The sequence below is a fragment of the Lolium rigidum genome, chromosome 2 (assembly GCF_022539505.1).
Source record: "Lolium rigidum isolate FL_2022 chromosome 2, APGP_CSIRO_Lrig_0.1, whole genome shotgun sequence".
In the NCBI taxonomy this organism is placed as follows: domain Eukaryota; kingdom Viridiplantae; phylum Streptophyta; class Magnoliopsida; order Poales; family Poaceae; genus Lolium; species Lolium rigidum.
The window spans coordinates 195,611,867-195,621,531 of NC_061509.1; the positions used below are offsets into that span (position 1 = coordinate 195,611,867).

At 46.9% G+C, this 9,665-nt stretch overlaps 1 non-coding gene across 1 annotated transcript; it reads right to left on the bottom strand.

Annotated features, from left to right (window-relative positions):
• Positions 1–4,650: 4,650 nt before the first annotated feature.
• Positions 4,651–4,722, bottom strand: TRNAW-CCA. Its single transcript has one exon. It is a non-coding gene; the product is annotated as a tRNA-Trp (tRNA).
• Between the last annotated feature and the right edge of the window lie 4,943 nt (positions 4,723–9,665).

Consider the following 9,665-nt stretch of genomic DNA (forward strand, 5'->3'; position numbering starts at 1 on the left):
ACTGCATGAAATATCTTCGTGTGCTCTAATGAAATAAAGAGCTACCTGATGCTACATCCTGCAACATTATTGTAAATTTTCATAAGATTTAGTGGTATTTCTAGGATAGTAATCATTTAGAAGGACTTAAGAGTGCAGGACTAGGAAGAGCAGTGCCAATGCCATCCCTCTCGTTGGTCCAAGATAATCGACAAGGCAAACTGCAGTTCAATCAAAAGAGTATGGAGTTATCTGTTATCATTGTCTTTTTCCCAATCCATGTGACACCTTTTAACTTTGCTCAATTTCAGTTAAGAATGGTCATTTCTATTTGACCTATATAAAAAACATGCAAGATGATCTCAGAATGTAATTTACATGTGGCCTATCAACTTTCATTTTTACAAATGCATTAATGTGCACTGGAGCCGATTAAACTTCGCTTGCACTGCCTTACTTAAAAAATCGCTTGCACTAATAGACATTACGTTTCTTTGCATTAATCTTTAGCAAAACAAAGAGATTCTATCTATTACGAATCGTTAGCAATCTCTTGCACAAATGATTTTTTCACGATTGACACTACTATTTTTTTGTATGTGAAAATCATCTTTCATTGCCGCAGCAACGCGCGGGGTATCACCTAGTTAATAACAAGGTTATGTCATTGGATGAATGATATAATGGACACACACCCAAATAAGCGTAGCATGAGATCAAGTCATTTAGTTCAACTTGCTATAAGCTTTCGATACATAGTTACCTAGTCCTTCGACCATGAGATCATGTAAATCACTTACACCGGAAGGATGCTTTGATTACAGCAAACGCCATTGCGTAAATGGGTGGTTATAAAGATGGGATTAAGTATTTGGAAAGTGTGAGTTGAGGCATATGGATCAATAGTGGGATTTGTCCATCCCGATGACGGATAGATATACTCGGGCCCTCTCGGTGGAATGCCGTCTAATTAGCTTGCAAGCATGTGACTGGGTCACAAGAGATGACATACCATGGTACGAGTAAAGAGTACTTGTCGGTAACGAGGTTGAACTAGGTATGGAGATACCGATGATCGAACCTCGGACAAGTAAATTATCGCGTGACAAAGGGAATCGGTATCGTATGTAAATGGTTCAATCGATCACTAAGTTATCGCTGAATGTGTGGGAGACATTATGGATCTCCATATCCCGCTGTTGGTTATTGGTCGGAGAGGAGTCTCTACCATGTCTGCATAGTTCACGAACCATAGGGTGACGCGCTTAAGGTTCGATGTCGCATAAGTAGATTCGGAATATGAGATGGAGACGAAGTTTGTTCGGAGTCTTGGATGGGATCCATGACATCACGAGGAGGTCCGGAATGGTCCGGAGAATAAGATTCATATAATGGAAGTCATCTTCCAGGGTTCGAGAAAAATTTCGGTGTTTTGACCGAAGCTTCTAGAAGGTTCTAGAGGACCACAGGTGGGCCCACCACCCGGGAGGGGCCAAATGAGTGCTACATGGCCTAGTGGGCTAGGCACACTATGACATGTGGGTCCAAGTCGGCCAGCCCCTTAGAGATAAGATTTAAGTGATTTAAATTAGAGATAAGATCTATCTCTAGATTTGAATGGTTTAAATAAGAGATAAAGGTTCCCTCTCCCAAAAACCCTAGCCGCCGATCTCTCTCCTCCACCGCTAGTCTGCTCCGGCTTGGCGAAGCCCTGCAACTTTTCTCCACCACCACCACCACCACCACGCCGTCGTGCTGCTGGGATTCCGTGGAGATCTACCACACCTCCGCTGCCCGCTGGAACGGAGAGAGGACGGGCTTCATCGACTCCGTACGCACGACTGAGTACGGAAGTGCTGCCGGATTGCAGCACTGGACGATCGACTACATCAACAACGAGATCTAATCTCGTAGGATTTGGAATCTTCGAGGGTTAGTCTCGCAATCTTCTCGTTGCTTCGATCTTGGTAGATTAGATCTTGCTTCTTCCTAGATTGGATCTTGGTTTTTGTTCATGTTCATGGTAGAATTTTTTTGTTTTCCATGCATCGAACCCATCAATAACATGCGTTGAATTAAATCATAACACTTATTACGGATCGAAATGAGCAATATATTTTATACATGTTTGCTATAAGCTGGTTATAGATGATAGGACGATGGGTTATAGTTAGCATTTAGCTCTACAATTAAACATGCTCTAAGTGCATGTTCAGGTTTTAGAAAATGATTAATAGTGTGTTGGTACCTCCCCGCGAACCGTTCTTCCTCTCCCCGACCGCTCTTCCTCGAGATCTCCAGATCCGGGGCCAGCAGGCCCCTCCCCTCTCCTCTCCGGTGCTGGTCAGCGGCGAGTAAGGCGAGGGTCCACCCCTGTACAGTAGCAGGTCTCTAGTGTTTAGCCCGGTGCTTGGTTTTGGTGTCATGCAGTTAGTTTGAGTGCCTCGGGACCGACTCCGGCGACGTTTGATGGCGAATCTCTTCCTTGCAGTGCTCCATTGGTCGGAAACGACAATAAGGAGTGGTGGCACCGCCGGCATCTCTGGCAGGGTTCGTCTTCCTCCTCCGGGCCACCATGGTGGCGGAACGATGCCGTGGAAGGCTGGTGCTGCTGGTGATGCTAGGGAGATGCAGGGAGTTTGAGTTGCTGCAATTTCTTGGAGATCATCCTTGATGGCCCAAGTTTAGTCGACTCAACGTGCCGTAGAGAGAGAGAGAGAGAGAGAGTAATCCTTGGTCACCATTCGAGCGGTTACAAAGGACAAGATTGTGTTTCTGCTCTTTTCTTTATGGTTCTATTTGCATTTGTGTCTGGTTTGTAATAGCAATAGTTCTTGTGGACCTCTTTGTAATTTCTACTGCACCGCTGTTTTAATGAGAAGCACCTAGGCCCTTCGGCGCTGTTCCCAATTTTTTTTTAAAATAGTGCGTTGGTATAGCAAAGGCGCGAATTTATCAAGTATTCATGATTGGTGCATCTTGGTATGGACAGAAGCTTCATTTTGTTGCAGAGAGGAAGAATAGCATGTAAATAAGCTATTATGTGATTTTCACCTATCTGTATGACCACCTAGGCTTCACTATATGCACGAGCACATGCCCAATCATGGTCCAATCGCTAGAGTGACTAAATTAAGACGTTTCAAAAGATAATATGGTGCCCTATAAAAGTTAATTGAGTAATTCTAAGAAAATTTATGAGTTTATCAGGGATATTCATAACTATATAAGCATAGATCATGCTAAGGTAATAAAGAGCTTCAAAGAAATAAAGTTCTTTCCAATTGCGTCTATGTAAGAAAATAATTGTACTACATTAACTTAGTTATACATATGATATTTTGGAAGCTAATCATCATCACCATATGCAACTTAGTGATTTATACTATTATATTGAAGTTGGTTGTCATGTATCAATTAAGTACTCCCCGATCCGTATTATAACAAATATGTGTTGAACTAAATCATGCCACTTATTAAGGATCGGGATGAGCAGTACATTTTATACATGTTTGTTATAAGCCGGCTATAGATGACAAGACAATGGCTTATAATCAACAGTTACCTCTACATTTAAACTTTCTCTAAGTGCATGTTGAGGTTTTAGAAAAGGATTAATAGTGTGTCATCCTTCGACTCCTATGGTTGGATGGTGGCCGCTCTAGGATCCAGCCCGACAGTTGCTCCTAAAATCTTCAGTTTGCGTCATTTCTTCTTCCTCTTGACTAGTGTGCACGAAGGGAGGTCTTCCTCCTCCGGCGCGAATCTTCTCTCATATGGAACAATGCAAAACTACTACAAAAATCAAATAAGCGGAAAAGGGAATAAAAATAAGTCCATGGAGGCGTGTGGAGGTTGGTGTAACGTGTGATCAACCCATCCTCATCTTCTTCTCTGGCCATAGATCCTTCAAGATCGAGGTCGTTGGCTCTCCCCAGCCGAGGTCGGTGACTTTGATCTACTCGCTGATTGTATGGATACTAAGTTCTTGTCCCGGCGGTTTTGGCATTGATACGTAAATAAATAAGTGGCAGCATCGGCACGCCATTGGCGTGTGCAGGAGGGGGAGGGTCGAGTTCTTCATGTAATGCTGGCGTTTGATTAATATAGAGCTTCGGTTCTTGCTAAAAAAAACTAATGGAACAAAAGAAACATCATACAACAGCACGCATGCAGCTACTCCCTTCGGTTCATATTAATTGACTCTAATATGGATGTATCTAGACAGATTTTAGTTCTAGATACATCCATATTAAAGTCAATTAATATGAATCCGAGGGAGTAGAAAAGTTAATGTCTGATAAAACAACAGGCAGAGCTGCTAACTTTTTTGTTTTTTGAGACAAGGCAGAGCTGCTGTCTGCCTCTGGGCTCTGGCCCGAGGTGTTCAGATTGGCGAGCCCGCTACTACCCTCGGCTGGCCCGGAGCGGATTAGAGGCCTCGGCCAGTATGGCCCAGAGGCCAGATGAGCGGGAGCTTGAAGACGAGTGGCAGTGGCAGTAACCAGTAAGCAGTTGCGTAAAAACACTGCAGTTTTGCTATACGTTATTACAGTACGAATTCCTTCAAAAAAAAAGAGATTCACAGAACGAATCGACTTGCTCTCCTTGGACGGGGAAGGCGTGTGAAATGAAAAATGGAAAAAAGGAACCGGAATCAATTCAAGGGATTGAACCCTACGTGAATCGAACACGCAACCTTCTGATCTGGAGTCAGACGCGCTACCATTGCGCCAAGGATCCGGTGATGCTGTAGAGGAGAAACAATGATATAAGTATGTATGCTGCTTTACGTGCAGCTTCGTCTGTCTGAAGGTTTCGCAACTCGTTATGGGTCATTTCTTTTGGGCTTCTAGAGCTGCTTCTAGGTACCAAACAAGAGAAGCCCAAAAGAAGTCTCTAGCTTAACCTGGGCTTATTTTCACCGAGAAGCCAACTCTCAGTGCAAATCTAGAAACTGGTGGAGACCAGTTTCCCGAGCTTCTGCGTGAGGGAACTGAAGCGGTACATCAAATTGCCCTCCAATTTGGTATGATTTACGACAGATTGCCCTTCCACATGGAAAACGATTGAGTGCAGAAATATATAGAATAGAAGAAGAAAAAAAACATCGAGCACCCTCGGGCCTCGGCCTCTCCCGTCCCCCATCGAGAAAACTGGAATCGATGTGCTGCCGCCGCTCCACCGCCGCCTAATCATCGGCGCAGCCGCCCCCGCCCCCGGCGCTCCACCACCACCTACCAATCGGCGCAGCCGCCCCCCGACCCCGCCGCTCGTAGCCGCCCCCCGACCCCGCCGCTCGTAGCCGCCTCTTGCAGTCGCACCTCGCCGACGCATCTCCAACCGACGTTGCGAGAAGTTCTTCGATACGCCGCCAACGGTTGACATCTCGCCCCCATCCGACGACGGCGTTGAGCTCCGTCTCTTCCTGAAGCCCTGAAGGCCTCGAGCTCCGCCTCCAACCCGCCGGTCGACATCTCGCCCGCCCGCCGCCGGTCGACACCTTGTCCGCAGCCAATCCAGACCACCTCTACATCTTGCCCTCTTGTACAGATCGACCATCTCTACTCTGATTTTCATTTTGTGAAAATTGTGAAAATTTGGGCTGGTGCCTCACTGTATTGATGGTGTGGTGATGTCATTTTGTGACATTTGATCCGGTGTAATTGAAAGGATCGTATGCCGTATCTAGAGGGGGGGGGGGTGAATAGGTGCTAACCAATTTTTAGTTCTTTTTCAATTTAGGCTTGACACAAAGGTAAATTCTCTAGATATGCAACTAAGTGAATTTACCTATATGACAAGATAAGCAACTAAGCAAGATATCGCTACGCAATATAAGATATAGAATAGGATAGAGGTAACCGAGAGTGGAGCACGCGATGACACGGAGATGATTCACGTAGTTCCCTTCCTTTGCAAGATCTCCGGTGAGCAACGCCACAAAGGCCTAGCCCACGTCCACTAAGGGATTTCCTCGAGGCGGAAACCGGGCCTTTACAAGGTTCTTGGGGCACACATCCACAACTGAATTGGAGGCTCCCAAATCTGTAACAATACAACAATCAACAACAACACATCAACAACAAATCAACTAGGGAACCAAATAGGAACACTAGCATGAGATCCCTCAAACAAATGAGGGGGAAATGAAGAACGCTTCGGTGAGGATGTAGATCGGTGTCTTCTCCTTCGAATCTCCAAAGATCAAGAGTTTTGGTTGGGGGAGGAACGAGATCTTGCAAATCTTGTGTTCTTGAGGTGGCTCTAATGGTGGTGAAGCTTGGCAGATTTTTCTTGCAATGATTGAGCAACTTGTCCCAATGGAGAAGAGAGCTATTTATATGATTGGAGCTCTCAGATCTGACCGTTGTGGCGAAATCCACTAACACCGGAAGTTCCGGCTGGCACCGGAAGTACCGGCCAGGGGAGCCGGAACTTGCGCCAGGAAGATTCTTCGTCAGATGACCTGGTCAACAAAAGATTGGGCGGAACTAGGGCGGAACTTCCGGTGACCGAGTTCCGGCCAAGTTCCGAATTGCCCGAAAACCTTACTCGGACTATACTCGAGCCACAATTCCACATTTCCGAAACTTGCCCGGAAGTTGGGCGGAAGTTCCGCTGACCGGAACTTCCGGCCACTCGCGCCGGAACTTCCGGCCAGGGAACAAAAACAAGCAAACAAAACTGCGCCGACAGGCTTCGCAAAACATACCAGGCGGAAGTTCCGCCCGCAGGGGCCGGAACTTCCGCCGGAGATAAAAACCCTTCGGATCATCGAATCGGCGCACCATCTCGCTGAGCAAAAATATATTCCGAACACTTGTACCTGTCTACATCAACACACATAAATATATACCTAGTGTTGACATCAAACACACAAAACCCAAAAGGGCGGGAAATGTTCTTTCAATCTCCCCCTTTTGGTGTTTGATGACAACACAAGTATTTGCAATGAATGAAGTATGTAAACCAACAATGTGCAAGATGTAGAGGAGCTCCCCTAGATATGGGCATTGGTACAAAAGAAGCCCCCTATATCTTGCAACCGTCTTCCATGGGTTAGCAATAAGATCATGCACAATACAATATAGTGATAAGCATATGGATAATAAGATCATGCACACATAGATAACCATGGAAGACTCACATACGGAGTTTACCATACACATAGATAAGGTTCCAAACACATAGATAGAGTTTACAAGCCAAATAAACTAGGACATAGTTCGACACCACAAGATAAATAGAATCACAAGCGATAAAAACCAAAGCCAAACACGAGCTTGTGACCCCCCCATGCAAATACCCAATGGAGAGCAACCTAATAAGGTTCTCGCTCTCCCCCTTTGGCACCAAGGCACCAAAAAGGGAAAGGAGAAACTACACATCCCAAGGGTCGGCATTAGCCCAGCCGGGAGGGAGGTTCGATGTAGCGTCGGGGTAGGGAGGAGTGTGCGGAGGAGACTCGATCTCAAGTCCATCTGGAGGGAGAGGCAAGCCATGCTGAGAGACCCACTCCGCCTCCGGAGTGATGCTCTCCTCGGATCCGGGAGGAGACACGTCCACCGCAAGAGCCCTCATGATGCTCTTCTGACGAACCCGAGACTTCTTGGCTTCTGCATGCTGCTGATACTGACGGTGGTTGACTGCAGAGGTGAGGCAAAATCTGTCTCATGCGGCGAGCAAGCTTAGAAGCCCAGCTTGGTGGCTTCTCATCCATGGGTGTAACATCTTCTATTGGAGAGTTGTGGCGCTTGGTCCTCAAAACCTTCACTTCATGGGATGTGATACTGAGAGTAATAGAGTGAATGAGGGTGCTCTCATAACTATCAACCCAAGTGTCCTCAATGAGCTTCATAATGTATGGAGCAAACGCGGGAAGCTTCTTCTCCATCACACATGACCACATCTCATGATAGATGTAGTCCATCACATCAAGCCTCTCACCGGTGCCCCTCTTAGCAAAGGAGTTTGCCATTAGATCCACTTCATAGAGATGTAGCTCATCAAGGTTGCCACCCTTTGGTCCAATGGTTTCCGGTAGACTCTAAGCATAATGTCCCAAGTAGGGAGAAGATCCGCACTCTTGCCCGGAATACCCCAACCTTTGATGTAGAGGGGCTCCAAGACTTCCCTTGTTTGAGCAAAGGAGCTATGATGGCACCTCCAACCATTTGCATCTATGCCCGGGTAGCGAGGGTATCCAAGGGCACTTCCAAACTTAGCCAAGTTAGACTCAAGTAGCCTTTCATGAGACATCCACCGGAATGTTTTAGCTTCATCCGACCGAAAGTGTACGTATGGCATAGAATTGTTGGATCAATCCGACATCATAATCCTTGTTGAGCTCCATAATGGGATAGAGCCCAAACTCACCACACATAGCATAGGCTTCTTGAAAGTATGTAGAAGCGGCCATCTTCTCGGTGTCAATGGCATGTTGAGGGGCTACCCCTTCTTGAACGGCACATACACCTCATAGAAAATCTCTTCTTGGGTCTTGTTGTGGAACCTCTTATCCGTAACCCTATTGTTCCGAGGGGTAAGGTAAGGGTTCACGTCACGGAGCTCCTTGTACTCAAGATATTGCATGTTCTTCACGGACACATGGATGTTCTTTCCTCTTACTGCGGGTGTCTTTTGCCTTTGGCCGGATTGCTGACGAGCGGTAAGCTTGGATGGTCTTGTTTGCTCAAACTCTTCCTCAATCTCATCCACATGACCTTTGCCTCTCTTCTTGGATGAACCTGGGATGGAATCAACAAGATAGGAATGATAAATGAGTGCACACAAGCAAGGAGGCCAAAACCAGAGCCTCGCACAGATATTGAGTAATAGCGTGAAAAATTCGCCAGTGCCGGAAGTTCCGGTGAGAACCGGCGGAAGTTCCGCCTCGGGCGGAAGTTCCGGCCTGTGGAGCCGGAACTTCCGGCTGTTCGAATACAGCGGCAGTTTCTCACCAGATCTGAGGCAATGGCTCGAAGATCCGCATCACAACAACATCCTAAGCAAGTTCTAGTAAGGGAAAGGCATCTAGAGGTGTTCTACCATAGCTTTGCCTAGAGTATGCCCTATAGTTCATCTAGTGAGGTCTACCCACACATAGAGAGGGAGAGGGCACAAACCGGGGGGGAGCCATGGAGGAGGAGAGGGAGTGGATGCCGATCCACGGAGCCGATCCGGCGGAGGTCGCCGGAGGAGGGAGATCCGGCCGGAGAGAGGAGCAGCCACCACAGGGAGAGAGAGCACTTGAATAGATCTTGGGTGGGGGAAAGTGAGGAGGCAGGAACTGCCTCCCCGTTCCCGACCAGATATGTAGTGGTTCCGTAAGGGCGGAAGTTCCGCTCGTTGGAGCCGGAACTTCCGGTCCCCTAGAAACCACTCCAACTAATTGATGGCGTGTATTTCACACGTTCGTTGGGCAACCCCAAGAGGAAGGTATGATGCGCACAGCAGCAAGTTTTCCCTCAGAAAGAAACCAAGGTTTATCGAACCAGGAGGAGCCAAGAAGCACGTTGAAGGTTGATGGCGGCGGGATGTAGTGCGGCGCAACACTGAGATTCCGCGCCAACGTGGAACCTGCACAACACAACCAAAGTACTTTGCCCCAACGAAACAAGTGAGGTTGTCAATCTCACCGGCTTGCTGTAACAAAGGATTAACCGTATTGTGTGGAAGATGAT